This window comes from Rhinoderma darwinii, chromosome 13 (genome assembly GCF_050947455.1).
Source record: "Rhinoderma darwinii isolate aRhiDar2 chromosome 13, aRhiDar2.hap1, whole genome shotgun sequence".
NCBI lineage: Eukaryota > Metazoa > Chordata > Amphibia > Anura > Rhinodermatidae > Rhinoderma > Rhinoderma darwinii.
The window spans coordinates 20,499,672-20,518,296 of NC_134699.1; the positions used below are offsets into that span (position 1 = coordinate 20,499,672).

General features: G+C 38.3%; 1 pseudogene; it reads left to right on the top strand.

Annotated features, from left to right (window-relative positions):
• Positions 1-7,119: 7,119 nt before the first annotated feature.
• LOC142666272 (keratin, type I cytoskeletal 19-like) lies at positions 7,120-13,058 on the top strand (annotated as a pseudogene).
• The last annotated feature ends 5,567 nt before the right edge of the window (positions 13,059-18,625 follow it).

Here is an 18,625-nt window from a genome sequence, read left to right on the forward strand (position 1 = left end):
TACTACTGCTACTGGTTGTACATAGATTACAGCGGGGCCGGTCACATGATGAAGAGTAAAAGAAAGACTAAAAATCTACAACTTAGAAACTTACCTGACTAGTTGAAGCTTGACATTAGTAGCGGTAAGGTCCTATCGATGCTCAAAAATGTGGTCTTTTTTTAAATATGGAGGTTTGCCTAATTTTTGCCTCAAACCTATTGCACATGAATATATAGGCAAATGCCAGGCAGTTTTTGTACAGAAAGGACAAAAATTAATGTAAAAAATATTGGAATTTTATTCTGTAAGCTTTAGGTAGACATATATCACTCTATGGATTTCTTGTAAAGAAGACGTAGGTCTGTAATAGATTATATATGGAATTTCTATTAAAATTTCAATCAACAAATAGCTGGGGTGTTCAGTAGTAAAGATCATTTATGATATCATAGCCATTTACTGAATATTACTATCTACTTATGAGATATATATAATAACTACCTTGTCCTCTGAAATTCAGACTTCATAGAAATCCACAAAAGGTCAAATGAACGCGTGTCAATCATGAAAAACCATAAATATTGCTTAGTAATATTACTCTTTCTATTACAGTGTATTAGTCATTCTTATAGCAGGATGGACTTGAACCTTTAATTTTATCGGTGACCTGTTGTTTTTCCACCCACATTTCAATAAGAACAGGTCAAAATTAGATGAGCAGACATTTTTTTTTATAGTTTTTGGTTACTTGTGATAAAACATGATACCCATGGAATTCTTATATGTCTAAAATATTTATTAACAAATGCATGCATACAAAGTAGAATACACTATGTCATAGATGACAATACTTGGTCCCAGTGGCATACATAGAAGAATCCAAATTATTCCACCATTTTGGTGCTGGGTTTTGCCACCCAAGACACAAGATTCTGGTGTTTGGTTCCCTCTCCAAGCTTTTTCAATGACCTTTGGGTCAGTTCTGTACCTTTTTGTTGGCTAGGAAATTAGATCAACGAGGGGGTCCGCTCTCCTGCCTTTGTTATACATAAAGGCCCTTTTAGACCGGGCGATAAGTGGCCGGTGCAGCGAGCGCCAATCAATGAGACATCAATGATCGGCGCTCGTTTGCTCCTGTCACACAAAGCTATGGATGGGGACGAGTGATCATTACTCGCTCGTCCCCATACATTATTATCATGTCGGCCGTTTACACAGGGAGATGTGCGGCCAACAACGATAATATCTCACTTTTTTTAAACGATACGACCAGCAGATGATCGAGCGTTCGCTCGTTCATCTGCTGATCGTTACCCTGTTTACACAGGGCGATTATCGGCAACACAGGACGATAATCGTCCAGTGTAAAAACCCCTTAAGTCCTTGTTAGCTTCTGTGTTTTCAGCCTTAGTCCTGCGTAGGGGGAAGGGAGGAATTCTTAAAGAGAATTTCCACCCAAAATGTTATACCAGCCATATATTAGTAGTAGAGTGATAGCTAATAATGGAAGTAATGTTTGTTTTATATACAGAGAAAAAGAGAGCGTTTTGTTGTGACAGCTGTTTTTGTAAAAGTGACAACAGAAAGTGCATCCATATTGTGACAACTAATATGGCTCCACTTTACTGTGGTCACTTTTGTCAAAATAGTCACCATGAAAAATGTTCATAAATGAAAGTAGCATATCCACCAAACTTTGGATATTGTTCTAACTTCTGATTTACCAATACATGTCTATTTTTAAAGATTGGGTTAGAAATTTTTATAGGTCCAGCAACAGAACGTAGACACTAGTTTGTATTATTTAAGGAATTGTCCACAAGGTCTTGATGATGTTTTTAAATTTCAATTTTGTCAAGACCTGATTGGAGTCTTAAAAGAAGAAAAGAAGAAAGCAAAAAGTGTCTATTCTGCCATTGAAAAAAAACAGACCTCTATGTACACACCAGTTTCTACTATAGCTTAAGATATCTGTCGAATAAACCAAATATTGTATAATTTTGCAATTGCTGATTACATAAGTGTCAAATTGTGAGTATTTTAACCCCTTCCCGCCGCAGCCACTTTTGGACCAAATGACAGAGCCTCATTTTTTAAATCTGACGTGTGTTACAATATGTGGTAATAACTTGGGAATGCTTTTACCTATCCAAGCGATTCTGAGATTGTTTTCTCGTGACATATTGTGCTTTGTTGGTGAAAAATTTGGTCGATATATTCAATATTTTTTTGTGAAAAACGCTAAAATTGAGAGAAAATTTGCAAAAATTGGCCTTTTTTTCCTAAATTCAAATGTATTTGCTTGTAAGAGAGATAGTTATACCACACAAAATAGTTACTAGTTAACATTTCCCATATGTCTACTTTAGATTGGCATCGTTTTTCTGAACGTTACAAGGCTTAATAGTTTAGCAGCAATTTCTCACATTTTCAAGAAATTTCAGAAAGCAGTTCAGTTCTGAAGTGGCTTTGAGGGCCTTATATATTAGGAACCCCCACAAATCACCCCATTTTAAAAACTGCACCCCTTAAAGTATTCAAAACAGCATTTAGAACGTTTTTTTAGGCATTTCACAGGAATTAAAGCAAAGTGGAAGGAAAATTTGCTAATTTTAGTTGTTTTTTGCAGAATTTCCATTTTAATAAATTTTTCCTGTAATACTGAAGGTTTTACCAGAGAAACACAACTGAATATTTATTGCCCTGATTCTGCAGTTTTTAGAAATATCCCGCATGCGGCCCCAGTGTGCTAATGGACTGAAACAAAGGCCCCAAAAGCAAAGGAGCGCCTAGAGGATTTTAGGGCCTGCCTTTTCTTAGATTATATTTTGGCACCATGTCAGGTTAAAAGAGGTCTTGTGGTGCCAAAATAAAGGAAACACCCAAAAAAAGACACCATTTTGGAAACGACATCCCTTGAGGAATTCATTTAGGGGTGTAGTGAGCATTTTGACTCCACAGGTGTTTCATAGATTTCATTAGAATTGGGCAGTGAAAATGAAAAATTACATTATTTTCCAATAAGATGTAGCCTTACCTCAAAATTTTTTACTTTTTCAACAAATAAATGAGGAAAAGCACCCCAACATTTGTAAAGCAAAACTTCTCCAGAGTACAGAAATACCAAACGTGGTCATAAACTGCTGTTTGGGCAAGCGGCAGGACTCGGAAGGGAAGGCACGCCATTTAGCTTTTGGAGCGCAGATTTTGCTGGATTGATTTCTCTGCACCATGTAGCATTTGTAAAGCTCCTAAGATACCAGTACAGTGGAAATCCCCCAAAAGTGACCCCATTTGGGAAACTACACCCCTAAAGGAAAATGTTGCTTTAGCCCCAAATTCATCATTTTCACAAGGGGTTAAAGGAGAAAAAGCACCCACTGTTTGTTACGCAATTTCTCCTGAATACGGCAATACCCCATTTGTGGAGATAAACTGCTGTTTCAGTACATGGCAGGGCTCAAAAAGTAAAGAGCACCATGCAATATCTGAGGCTTATTATGATGGCATTTACTGCCCTGTGTCATGAAAACAGAGGCTCTGGGGTGTCAAAATATGAGAAACCCAGAAAAGTGACCGCATTTAGGCAACTAAACCCCTCAAAGAATTCATCTAGTGGTATAGTGAGAAAATTTAGATTGTAATGTAACACCTTTAAAGGTATTCATCTAAGGGTATAATAAGAAATTAATTTAATTTTAGCTAATTTTAGGTTAGACAACCTGGAAAACCCGCAATGGAGGGAGAGGGAATGGCAGGTCCCACTACCAACCTACCCACCATTCCATAATATCCAGCCCAAAAAATAAATCAAAGGCCTCAGCAAAAAAAGATTTGCTGAGACAACCAATCTCATCTGGATTCATTCTTCTCACCCAGATTTGCAACCTCGGTGAGAAAGACGCTCCGTCATGTTCTTGGTATAGTGAGAATTTTTTGTTTTGTTTTAGGTTGTTTTTTTACAAATTTTAAATGAGCAAATTTTAAATGGGGCTGGTCAGTAAAAAAATTAATAATTGGTCATGGCCAATATGGGAGACAGAAAGGGCGAATAAAGAATAAATAAATGAAAAATCCAAGGAGGTATGGTATATATTGAAACATTGTTTCATGCACAGGCCGGGATTTGTGGGACACGTCTCACAATGGTATGTGGTGTCCTTACGAATGACTCGCTTGGCGCACACACAACATTTTTTTGGGGGCTTCTGCTTTTTTTCAGTGGGGGGATTTCTGTGTGGAAATGCTTGCCGGGAATTATCCTGCTGACAGAAGAACCGGATGAACTGCCCTCCACTTCCTGGTCAGCAAATATCAGGGCCTTGACCTTTTCCTGAAATTGCAGAACGTATCCCTACTGCCAGCGTATCTGTAGAGGACAAAGGCGTTGTATAAAGCCATCTGTGTAAGATGCACAGACAGCTTTTTATACCACACCTTGGTCTTGCACATGGCGCTGTATGGTTTTATGACCTGGTCAGACAGGTCAACGCCACCCATATATTTGTTGTACTCCTGTACACAAAATGGTTTGGGAACTTGGGTGGTGGATCCGCGTACAGGGACAAGGCTGCCTCTGCTGTCGTGAATGCTGGTCAGTATAAGGACGTCCCTTTTATCCTTATATTTCAGGAGCAGCAGATCGTCACTGCAGACAGCTCTGCTCTCTCCTAATTTTAGTATCTGACCCAGCAAAGTTTTGGGGAGGCCCTTCTGATTTTTGCGGATTGTTCCGGACGCCAATGTGGATCTGGACGAGAGAACTTTTAGCAATGGGACACTATTGTAAAAGTTGTCCAGATACAAATGATATCCTTTGCCGAGCAAAGGATGAACAAGATCCCATACGATCTTTACACGATCTTTACACTAATTCCTAGGAAGGGGGGCATTCTGGGGGATCTATATTGGAGTCTTTCCCCTCATAAACCCTAAAAGAGTAGGTGTAACCGGTGGCACTTTCACATAATTTGTACAGTTGTATGCCGTACCGGGCTCTTTTATTGGGTAGATACTGCCTGAAGTGTAGTCTACCCTTTAAGCTTACCAATGGGTCATCCACCGAAATGTTTTGTTGGGGGTATAAACTTGGGAAAAACTTTGGGAGTACTGGGCAATTAGTGGTCTAATTTTATAGAGCCCTATCAAAATTTGGGTCCTGTGGGGGTGGGCAGTGACTATTGTCATTGTAATGTAGGAACTTTAGGATGGCTTCGAATCGCATCCTTGTCATTACTGTGCGGTAAAGGGGGGTATTGTATAAAATTTTACGAGACCAAAGCTTAAAAATAAGCCCCAAAACTTGCGCAATTCCACTGTATTTGTGGGGGTCCAATTTTGGCCTCTCCCATATGCGGGAGATAAACTGTTCCGCATAGATGTTGGTCTGCTGGACCATTAAATCTAAAAGGGCGTCCGAAAAAAACAACTTTAAAATAATCAATGTGGCTGAAACCCGTAGTGTCAATTTGAATGCCTGAGGGGGCTGTAAATTCAGGCACCTGGGGGATATAATTGTCCGCAGCTACCTATGTCAGCTCAGGCAGAGCAGGACCTACGGCTCTTCTGCGCTGACGGGGGGTGCAGACTCAGAATCACTGGATACGGATGAAGATGAAAGCATGAACTGTGCTTCACCTTCACTTGCGCTGTCCGTATCGGAACACATAATTTGATATGCTTTCTTGGCTGAGAAGACTTTTTGGCCATATTGAATAATTTAGTTCAGCTACTAACTAACTAACAATGTTTTTTTTGTAACTTTTTTTGTGCTTTTTTTTTAACAAAAAATAAACAACGCTACTCCCAACTGGGGAATGAGAACAGACCAGCGACCCTGCTGTATTCGATGAGTAAGGGTACCCTACCTACCAGGGGAAAAACTAAATGAGACGTGGCATTGCTACCTAACAGGGAACTCGGGCAGTGGGCAATCTAGGGACACAGCAGGTTGATGGCGACCCGTTACTGTGACATGTGATTGTTGGGCACAGATCACAGCACGGCAGAAGGACACTGTATGTGACTAAAATTTTATATTTGATAACCAGTGGGCACCAAAGGCGGTGATCACTGGTCAGTGGGCACAAAAGGGGCAGAAAAGAGGCGGATCGCTGGGCTTTGGGGTTTTTATAACACTTTTCCACTGTCTTCTCACTGGCTTCCGACTATGATAAGCTCTCAAACAGAAATGAGCTTGTCAGAGCCGGAGATGACGGCAAAACAAGCCTATTGCGCTGTGATTGGGCAGTCAGTACTGTCTGGCCAATCACAGCGCTTACCGGCACGGGACCATTCTGATTTGTACTGTGCCGTGAGTCCTGCTCGGCAACTGTTGCGATCAGGATGCTGTCACCGTGTCTATTGACACGGTGACAGTTTAAAGCTTGGACGTAACTGTACGCCCTATTGCGGGAAATCACTTTGATTCTGGACGTACAGTCACACCCAATCATGGGAAGGGGTTAATGTAATAGTAGTAGTAATAATAATGATAGTAATAATCATTGCAATGGTAGGGTGATGTACAGTAGTATCCATGGTATACTTGAGACATGTCAACATGTTTAATGCAAGAAAAAATATATATGATCAGGAAATAAATAAGACAACAAATAAGGACCAGCTTAGTCCTAAACTCCTACACTAAAAACTTGATTTCATCTTACTCAATTGTTTTTGAACTTTTTAAGATTTAGGTCTAATTTGAAGGCTTGCGTGTTCTCTTCTTCTGACTCACCTTTCTATTAACCGTCATTTAGATGCACATATATATCTTGCGAAAATCAGTGTACCAATTATGGATATTATTGGAGGTGTGTAAGAATATTAAGGGTGATTTTTTTTGTTTTTACTACGTTGCTTAGCTGGGTGTGTCAAAGTATCTCCTAAGCAGCATTTTCAACTTGTAAATGTCTACAATCTGACCAGCCACCCCCATGTTCTTAGATGTTTTTTATATTGTCTGACAAATCCACGTACTAAGTGAAGAAAGGAAATTATTCGATTATATTGCCTGTAAAGAATATGCTTTATTCTCACACCCTTTGCCATGCTTCTTAAAAGAGGTCTTAAATTTGTAAAAACATTCTTTGCACTGTCAAGCCTGCCAGGCATTATATATGCTATACTGACACCATGAGCTACAACTCCAGGCAGTCTCAACCAGGAAAACTCAAAGGGAGTCTTTCCCCACATATCTTAAACCAAATATCTTCACTTAATCTGAGAGGTTTCAGTAAAGCCACCGCTGCCTGTAGCTGGAGACCAATTAGTTTTCGAGCAAAACCTACTGGAAGTTCTATTATCAAACACAAATCATTCAGCCATGGATCTTCTTTGGGACAAACACAAGGCAGCTTTATCAGGGAAAGCTCTCCAAGCAGAGACCCCAACAAACATAATTTACTCAACACAAATGAGAAGAAAACCATGAGGATTCTAAATGACCGACTGGCATCCTACTTGGAGAAGGTGCGTTCTCTCGAAGAAGAGAATGCTCACCTGGAGAAGAAAATCCGAGAGTGGTACGACAAAAATCATCCTCAAATGTTACCTGATTTTAATGACTTTTTTGGAGCAATTGAAGAACTTCAAAGAGAGGTAAGATACATCTATAAATCTATAGCCAAATGAATGACCACACTGTTTCTTCTTCATGGACTAGTCACATCTTAAAATTGTAAAAAGTCATTTTATTTTAAGTGGTGTGGTCCAGTAGAAATCTAAAAAAATATGGGGAGTTGTTTGATAGTGTCCTCACGTTGAGGAGCTGGTGGTATTCTGAAGTCACCAATGACCTTCGTTTTTTGTGAAAAAGTGACTTTTGACTATTTAATTAGTCAAGGACTGAAAGTATTGTGTTATTACCAGTGACCACCAGCTCTCAAGTGGGGGAACCCTCCTAAACAAATTCACATGTCTGAATTTACTGAACACCTGTACATTTGACATATGAAAGTGGAGCTACTGGGGCCACAAAGGTAAGTGATTTACAGATTTAAAAGTTTGATTTAATCCTCTTCTAGGCGGTGTACTACTAGATGACAGATAGATAGAGAGAGAGAGAGAGAGATAGATAGATAGATAGATAGATAGATAGATAGATAGATAGATAGATAGATAGATAGATAGATAGTATTTTTACTTTCCGAAGATGATAGTGTCAGGATTTTTTAGGGCTTCATATGTGTGTCAGTTCAGTCGTCAGGATTATTGTCTTACAGCATGTGAGTCATAAAATGTACCACATTTATTAGAGACCAGTGCCATTTTTGGTGGCAAATTATTATATGCAAAAAACAAATAAATTCAATTTTTTTTTTAGATTTTCAAATCCACAATGGACAACACAAGGCTTACTCGACAAATTGACAATACTTGCTTAGCTGTGGATGATTTCCAAAATAAGTTAGTATTACATTCACAAATATTCTTTTACATAATATGTATGTCTTCAAGTTTATGTACAGTATATAGTGATCATACTCCAGAGGGTGTAGCTGCTCCTGGGGTCTTGGGAGGGCCAAAAATGTCCATCTGGTGCATATAAGGAGCCCAAAACTAAAACAAATTTTGATTTTGGGCTCAGGAGCTTCAGGTTGCGCTTCTTATTATAGCAGCAAATTCTTAATGCAGACAAGTTATATTTGGTCAAAAATTGGAACAAAAGTGGATTTGTTGATAGAACCAGATATGAAAAGGATGAAAAATATTATGTTGGTGGGAAAAATGTATGTAATTAGATGTGATTGTAAAGAAAATTCTTGATAAGTTGGATGCCTTGGTAGTCCTGTACCAAACCAAATTGTGCAAATCTAACTAGGAGTATCAGCGTAGTCGAGGGAGAGAGAGTTTTATGGTTTATTTTAGTCAATTGTGGCAGGGTTGATAGTGGGGTTAAAAAGATTGGAAATATATATATTTTAGACTTTTTGTAAAGAAAACAACCCATTATTTCTTTGATTATGTTCTAAGATATGAGATGGAGGTCAAGTTAAGGACTGATATTGAACTGGATGTGAAGGCCCTGCGCCATGAGTTAGAGGCCATCAAGCAAGAAGTTGAAGATGTAGATGTTCTCCATCAAAAGCTTCAACAAGATAAGCTCCAGAAGAAGAAGACCAATCAAGATGTAATGTACTGGTGCAAAATGTTGGGGACTAAAATAAATAATATAGAGATCATGTAGGAATGTCTGGTAATCGCAATGGTCTTCCAACCACACCACGTCTCCTAACTGTCCAATTTCCTCCGAACAGCTTTGACATTAGCTCATAAATCACCTGAGAACTTTGGGGTGTTTGGTTCCACAGTCTATGTTTCCTACTTACGAATTTACTTTTTTCCCCTAATATACTAACAGACAATAAACAGTCTTTACAATCAGCTTGGTGCCAGAGTTACAGTGGAATTGGACACCCCCCAGACCGTAAATTTGAGTAAACTGTTATCTGAGATTCGTGACCAATATGAAGTTTTGATGGACAATAATAAAGCAGAGGCAGAAAAATGGTTCCTGGCAAAGGTTTGAGTTATTCTTTATCATATATTAAAACTTTATTTTCTTTACTATGATTAGATAGTAGTTTTAATATAATGATTATCCCGAATAAATGCGTCAGATCTGAAGACTCCTCCTATCCCTGTTCATGTATTTCCAGAGTGAAGAACTGAAACATGATGTAGGGTCTTCTGAACACCTCCCTAACTTCCAGAGTGAGACCATAGAACTTAAGAGAATAGTTCAGACTTTGGATATCGATCTACAGAGTCAACTGAGCATGGTAAATTACAAATATGAAACTTCTTAATGTATATCTGAGATGGTGCAAAAAAGGAAAAAAATAAAAAAATACGTATAATTCCAATACTTAAAGGGAATGTGTCGTTAGAATTTTTTTTTTTTTTTAGTAAAACAATTATTATTTAAGTGATTACACATTTGTTTTAATTTTTTCACAAGTCAGGAAATATTATAAATAAGATTCTAATTTATAACATTTCCATGTACTGGCCACTAGATGGAGCAGTTCCCAAAATTGCAGCATGGTCAATGTGGTAAAGCAACTCATTGCTTTATGCTACAAATTTGGGGTAGACACACTCTCTAGTGTCCTCACACAATCCCCCTCCCTAGTGCCAGGAGAAGGAGGGGTTTGAATCTTCAAACCTCCTACACTGTGTGTCGCCATTTTCTGAGCGACTGCACAGTGTAGGAGGATTAGATACAGTGATCAGCAGACAGTATAACACGAACATACACGAACATAATACACACATCACATACACAAACATAAATTACCTGCTCCTGCCGCCGCTGCCGCCTCCGCTCCTATTCTTTGCTCCTTCGCTTCCTTGAAGATATGGCCGAAAGCCCCGGCCGGAAGTCGCCATCTTACTGTCTGGCAACGGCTTCCGGTCCACAAGAAAATGGTGCCGGATTTCGCTCTGCGAACGAGCTTCGTTTTGGTCTGTGTGGGCCGTTCCCACACAGGCGGCCTACGCTGCAGTGAATGGAACGGCTCCCGTTCGCATTCGCTATGGGGTTGTATGTGCCGTATTCCATCTCTGTATGTGTTTGTTAATCGACACATACAGAAATGAAAAAAAAATGGCAGCCCCCATAGAGAAGTAAAAAGTAGAACAAAGTAAAAAGTAGAACATAAGAATATAAATAAATAAAATCTATGTTATTATCATATTAAAAGCAATATGATAAAAAAATAAATAATTTCATGACACCTTCCCTTTAAAGTTAATAATAACTTTCTGCAGCCACCACTAGAGGGAGCTGAGGAGCTTTTTGCAAACTGTTTATACCATAAACTTATTAAAAACATAGTATAAAGTGAGCTCCTCAGTTCCCTCTAGTGGTGGTTGCAGGCAGACAGTTTTAACTATGTGTCTAAGCAGAAGATTTGGATATCTGTTTTAGAAAAACAGAGCTCTGACCATTATAAAGATATAGAAGTAAACAATTCAGTCCAGTGTTGGACCTAAAAACAAAATGGTGCTAAAAGGTGGATATTTGGTTGTTTGAAATCTGTACGGCTACTTACTTTGACAAATCATTTGGGCTAATTTTTTGGCACAAATGATTAGTGTATATGCACAGTTTTGTCTATGACACTTTTGATATATCTCACTTATAGCATTCTTGATTATGCCAGTGTAACTGTTTACGCTCCATATATAGGTACATTTTATCATTAATAACGTCTGTATTTATACTTTTTTTCTTTTTTCCACCACCATAGAAAATGGCATTTGAAACTACATTAACAGAAAAAGAAGCCAGTTATAGCTCTCAGCTGTCACACTTACAGGGCCTCATCAATCAAGTGGAAGCAAATTTGTCACAGATAAGAGCCAAGCAAGAACATCAGAACGAAGATTACAAGACATTAATGGATGTTACAACACATTTGGAAAGAGAAATCTCTACATATCGACTTCTCCTAGATGACCAGGACACAGAGTAAGTAAATGTGCTTAAAGGGTATGTACACTTTTACAACAAATTTTATGTATGACTCTAATGCATTTAAAAGAAAAAAATTAAGCAACTTTGCAAATAGTCCTAATTAAAAATATCCTACTGTTTGGTGTCTGAAACTGATATACAGACCTATGTGTCTCCATGGTTACAGACTACAAACAAATCTTGTGTAGTCTGATCCTGAAGTCATGTGTTACTCCCTTCCATTTGCCCACCCTCTGCTGATTACTAACCTACAGACTGGAGAAGTAGTGTCAGATGGAAATAAGTTGAGCCTGCATGGTCCAGCATGGTCCTACAAATATCACTGCAGTACAATGGTGACACACAAACAACACAAAACCTAAAAAATACCAATTAACCCATGTAAAGTAGCCCAATGATCAATTAGCTTGTTTTCTAAGCTAAATCCTGATTTGTTTTGCAGTGCAACAAGATCTTCACCACCAGCATCAGAAGGTGAGTATGAACAACGAATGGGTTTTTCTTGCACCTGTCTTTACAGAATTGTACAGTTAATTTAATTACAATTTATGCATCACATACATCTTGTGCTTCAGTTTGTCCATGTATTTGAACTGTCAGCTGACCAATAAAATAATTATAATATTATTGTGAATGTTAGAAATAATTTCGGCAGGACCATTAATGTCACTTAGTGAACACCTGTTAAACCTGAAATTCCCCCAAAAAATTTTAAAAAATGGGGCTGGCGCTTTTCATTATACATCTTACATAAAAGACTACCTTCTATTAAACGGTGGTGGTCGGTGAAGGTAGTGAAGATGAAAGTACAAGTCAACAGAAGAAAGATCAAGGCACTTACTATTTTAAGTTGAAGACATACTATAGAGTGATATCAGAAATAGGGATTAACAGCACCCAGTGTGCCAATCATAGCCGGCTTATAGAAAGGGTAAATGGGAAATTGTCCATGGCCCTTCACCACCCAGGAAAATAGGATAGTTATTAGATAGCTGGAGGAGAGTAGTAGAGGAAGAAATGCTGTCGGGGAAGAAAAAGGAAACAAGACAGGGGGAAAGAAAACAATTGTTGAAAGAGAAAGAGGAGAAGAAGCTAAGAGGAGAAATTTCAAAAAGCTACCCCATGGACAATTCAAGAGCAGGAACATTAATTAAAAAACATTGCTAAAAGTCTATGCAAGTAACAAGCTATGCCAGATCTGGCCACCACAAGGGCCAAGTTGGATTTCCACACTTTGGTGGAGACCATCATGGTCATAGTCTATATTACAGAAGTAATAGTACTGGTAACCTAAAAATATTCATGCCGCCAATTTTGCTGTTCACCATTCCTAGAGAAAAAAAGAAAATTAGAATGGAATGGAGGAGGCTTTCCCTAATGTCGAGAAACACTATATATCTATATATTTCCTATTATCTCAATAACATTCCATATTTGAAGTAACTAGGAAATCTCAATACAACTAAAAAAACAATACAAATATTTGTTCATTTTTCTTTTTATTTTAGTCCGCTCAAAGCTTGTAAGAGTTGTCTCCGTTACTGAAGAAATTGAAAGCAGAAAAATTGTGTCCCCAAAAGAAAACTATTAGAAATGTTTGACATGTCTACTTTGATTGGAGTTCTTTGGGTCAACCAGACGAAATTATTCTGAGGGCCCACCATCGATCTATACAGAACATGTGGACATCCACATTTAATTCCATTGTAATCTTTGTTGATATCATTGCATTCACCGGACATATCATCAATAGGGTCTAATAGGGTATTTGTGAATCATCCCATAAGAAATAGACTGAAGTGGCAAGTGATAGTCTCCAAAGTCATCTCTAAATGTGGTTGTTCTTTCCTGGCCCATTATTGTAACAGAGCCTGGGACCACCGCAGGATCTTCTTGTACTTTGTTAGCCAGTCCAACTCTGTTGACATGATGACTTCAACTTAGAAATACAACTCTCATTCTCCTGGAGAACGTCTTATTATCTTTAGTGTCACAACCATGGCTGATAATTAATGCTTTACATATCTAGATATTGACCGTTCCCATGTAACTATAGTAGTAGGGCCAGTCACCTCACTTTATGCTCGTAGGTCTATATTTAGGAGGTAATGGAATCTCAATTACTAGGACACGTATATCCATTAGATGCATTATTACTATGAGTGAACTTTAATTAATGGGAGAAGTTCAATTATTAGAGGCATGACTCCTTGGGTGGGTGGCAACTCATGTAAGGATAGACTTTTACTTTATATTTGTCACTAGTTTGCTGTAGTTTGATCCTAAAATTATGGAGCCGTCAACACAATAAATAAAAATATTATAAAATGTAGAAATCTGCCACACTGGAACGGAATTAGATATTAATTGTACCTAATGAAAATATATTATAGACACAAAGTGCATTTCAAATGAAAGATTTATCAATCCAATTATGAGAATCTATCAAGTGGATAAAATAAAAAACAGACTTAGCCCTATAGGTCATCAAAAAGTTTGATTATTTTATAGGCCGCTCGCCACTGTTATGACGATATCACCGTATTATCATACTTTGTCTTATTTAGCTATTATGAAGTTGTTTTGACAAGTATGTGTTGTATATTGAATGTAAAAAGAATGACAAGAATGACAATGTGTACACAGAGGCAAAAAAAAACAAAAACAAAAAATACAAAAACCATCACATATGGCCAATACTAGTTACAGTGAAGGAAATAAGTATTTGATCCCTTGATGATTTTGTAAGTTTGCCCACTATCAAAGACATGAACAGTCTAGAATTTTTAGGCTAGGTTAATTTTACCAGTGAGAGATAGATTATATTTAAAAAAAAACTGAAAATCACATTGTCAAAATTATATATATTTATTTGCATTGTGCACAGAGAAATAAGTATTTGATCCCTTTGGCAAACAAGACTTAATACTTGGTGGCAAAACCCTTGCTGGCAAGCACAGCAGTCAGACGTTTTTTTGTAGTTGATGATGAGGTTTGCACACATGTTAGATGGAATTTTGGCCCACTCCTCTTTGCAGATCATCTGTAAATCATTAAGATTTCGAGGCTGTCACTTGGCAACTCGGATCTTCAGCTCTCTCCATAAGTTTTCGATAGGATTAAGGTCTGGAGACTGGCTAGGCCACTCCATGACCTTAATGTGCTTCTTTTTGAGCCACTCCTTTGTTGCCTTGGCTGTATGTTTTGGGTCATTGTCATGCTGGAAGACCCAGCCACGAGCCATTTTTAATGTCCTGGTGGAGGGAAGGAGGTTGTCACTCAGGATTTGACGGTACATGGCTCCATCCATTCCCCCATTGATGCGGTGAAGTAAGCCCTTAGCAGAGAAACACGCCTAAAACATAATGTTTCCACCTCCATGCTTGACAGTGGGGATGGTGTTCTTTGGGTCATAGGCAGCATTTCTCTTCCTCCAAACACGGCGAGTTGAGTTAATGCCAAAGAGCTAAATTTTAGTCTCATCTGACCACAGCACCTTCTCCCAATCACTCTCAGAATCATCCAGATGTTCATTTTCAAACTTCAGACGGGCCTGTACATGTGCCTGCTTGAGCAGGGGGACCTTGCGGGCACTGAAGGATTTTAATCCACTACGGCGTAATGGGTTACCAATGGTTTTCTTGGTGACTGTGGTCCCAGCTGCCTTGAGATCATTAACAAGTTCCCCCCGTGTAGTTTTCGGCTGAGCTCTCACCTTCCTCAGGATCAAGGATACCCCACGAGGTGAGATTTTGCATGGAGGCCCAGATCGATGTCGATTGACAGTCATTTTGTATGTCTTCCATTTTCTTACTATTGCACCAACAGTTGTCTCCTTACTTATGGTTTTGTAGTCCATTCCAGCCTTGTTCAGGTCTATGATCTTGTCCCTGACATCCTTAGAAAGCTCTTTGGTCTTGCCCATGTTGTAGAGTTTAGAGTCAGACTGATTAATTGAGTCTGTGGACAGGAGTCTTTTATACAGGTGACCATTTAAGACAGCTGTCTTTAATGCAGGCACCAAGTTGATTTGGAGCGTGTAACTGGTCTGGAGGGGATTGAACTCTTAATGGTTGGTAGGGGATCAAATACTTATTTCTCTGTGCACAATGCAAATAAATATATATAATTTTGACTATGTGATTTTCAGTTTTTTTTTTTATATAATCTATCTCTCACTGGTAAAATTAACCTAGCCTAAAAATTCTAGACTGTTCATGACTTTGGCAGTGGGCAAACTTACAAAATCAGCAAGGGATCAAATACTTATTTCCTTCACTGTATATGGCGCAGGTCCGAGTGCAGCATAACACTCTTAATCTGACTCCCATTGATCTCAATGGAGGTTCAGAGGAGGAAACTACTTGGAATGGCATGTCTCTTTTTTTTTTCCGCGAGCGGAAAGATTTGGAAAAGAGGAAAGATTTGGGTCGATTTTTGTGCTGATTCCGACTTGGTTTCCATGTAAAATCAGTGCCAAAAACTCAGTGGGAACTGGGCCTTAGGTTTCCATAACTTAAAACTCATAAGTTTAACCGCCACTCCATTAAATTAGGACGAGGACACACTCATTTTCAGAATATGAGGAGGTTTCAACAGCAGGAATCCCACTCATTGAGTGTTTACCCTCTAGAACAGTGCTCTCAAACTGAGGCAGGTCTCGCTGGTGAGGCACCCCCTTGTTGTTGGTGAGGCGCAGTTGGGGAAGCAGTTTTGACAGAAGTGATGATATGCCACACAGTCCTTTCTATGGTTGCATCAATCTATGGTTAATATTGTGCTTATGTTAATACTCTTCTGGATTTAAGAGACACATTTTAAGATAAAATTAGGTTATGTTTTAACATTTTGGCATTGACTATGACCAATGGCAATGCCTAGGCACCATCATGTTCTGGTTGGTGAGGCCCCAGTAGAAAATGATTGAGAAGCCCTGCTCTAGAACAATGATCATTTCAAAGTCTGGGCCCACCGGAGAATCCTCTGGTCCATTGATGGACCAATCCAACCCGGGCCATTGATCTGAATCTTATGACATGCCCCTTTTAATTTATAGAACACTACCAATTCATTGACATAACCAAATAAATGAAGATATAATATACTCAATATATATATAATAATATATAGTCATTCTTTTATATCTCTGCTTGGCACAGTGATTTATTAAAGGATGACCATTGACCATTAATGACCACTCGTCTGGTCTTCTCTGCTATCTATGGATGAGTAAATTATGTCTCCTGCATGTCCATGATGGCATCACCAAATGGTGCATATTAACCTGTGAGAACTAGGTTATTAGAATTTCTTAAACACATATATAACAACTTTATTATTGGCGATGAGTAACTTAGAAGGTGTTAAGGAATTTATAGACTATAAGTCTATTGGGTATTCATGCCTACAATTTTAGGCAATATGTAACAAATAAATAAATATATATATTTTATTTCTCTGTCATTTAATTTAATAAAATCTCCTTTCTACTGAATGTTTCCATTTTGTCGGTTTTAATGTATAAATAGTTGAGGAAATGCTACGCTCCACAGAAAATATTACAATTAAAATGTGTTTAAATAGAATAACATAATGACCGAGTTGGAAATTTTTGTACAATAAAAATACTGTCTTTGTTTGTTAAAAATATTATGTCCTAGGATGCAGCTACATTGATTTACATTGAACCCAAATAGGAGAAGCTAGCTACTTCCACTCTTACTGATGTCACCAATAAACCACACTTCACAGCATTACATATTACTTCATTTCATGTAGAGATAAACAAGGCCTAGTAGCCTTATAGGCTATAAACTTGGGTGAAGGCTCTGGTCTCTGACCCATCAGTGACAAAAGAAAATTTGGTCACTAATACCAGATCACAAGGTACAGGAATAGATTCAATCTAGCATGTCTCTATACAGTGAGAGGGTTGAAAAGTGGAGGGGTCTCTCACTGTGATTTACTGATGAGCACCTAAAAGAGTGATGAAGGAGACCCTCTTAAAACATATCAGGCCAGGGATGTAGCTAGTGGGTAGGGGGGCTGACAGGCCAGGCTCCAATAAGCAACTCTGCCTTGGCCACGGTAAATACCTACAAGGCTAGAGCAGCAAATATAATTCTTGCCCCAAGTAAGGGAATGTGTAGTTATGACTCTGCCCACGTGAGCTAACATGGCTGACAGGAAATAGCTACTTCCTGTCCCTGTAGGCCAGTCTGGAGCACAAATAGCAGAACTAACAAGAGAAAGATTATAAACAGTTAATGTCTATGAGGATTTCAGGAGGACAAGTTCTCATTTTTGGTGTTTTTGACTCTGTTCCCATGCACAGCATACAGCAACGGCTTCAAATATGAACGTGAAGCGTGAACTGTGCCTAACTCAGGTACAACTACATTACCTCAGAATATTTGTGCATGTGTCTTGAAGAAAATTCTGTTATTTATTGTAAAACTAAATAAAGATGTGTGAAGAAATGGCTAAATAAAAGTGTGTAATATAGGGCTTTAAAGAACACTAAAGGAAGTCAATTGGGAGTTAAAATAAAGCACAAATACGAATGTTACTCCCTCTTACTGTAGTATAAACATTTCCCATTACTTTGGAAGATCACAAGAACTGCTTTTTTTTCCCCAAACAATGTTGTCCATGGGCTGTGTCTTGTACTGCACTTTAACCCTTTTCACTTGAATACAATGAACATTTTGGTGACAGGTGCTCTTAAAAATTAGTGGAGGCTGTCCAAAAGTAACCAATCAGATCTCTGATTTATTTTCAAATCTGTCAGCTATAATCTGATTGGTTGCACTAGAAGTGTCCAATATAAAATTGTATTGAAAAGGAACACAATGAGCAAAACTTAAACACTGTGTTATGCATAGTGCAGGGCCTGAGGGGGCGGAGCATGACACAGAGATTCTCTGTTTGGTGTTTAAATCCTTGTGTCATAGACCCTACAGTAGCACAGTTCTACGTGGGGTTTTTGGTTTATTCTTTTTTAGATACGGTTTTCCTTATGATAATAATGAATGTATAATAATCAGTATAACAATGTCAACATAGTAATTGACCACACTTTATTTTGCATTAGAAATATCTTTATTGAAGTAAAGAACCCATAACAATGCTTAGAAGAAGAAGCAAAGAATTCCAGGA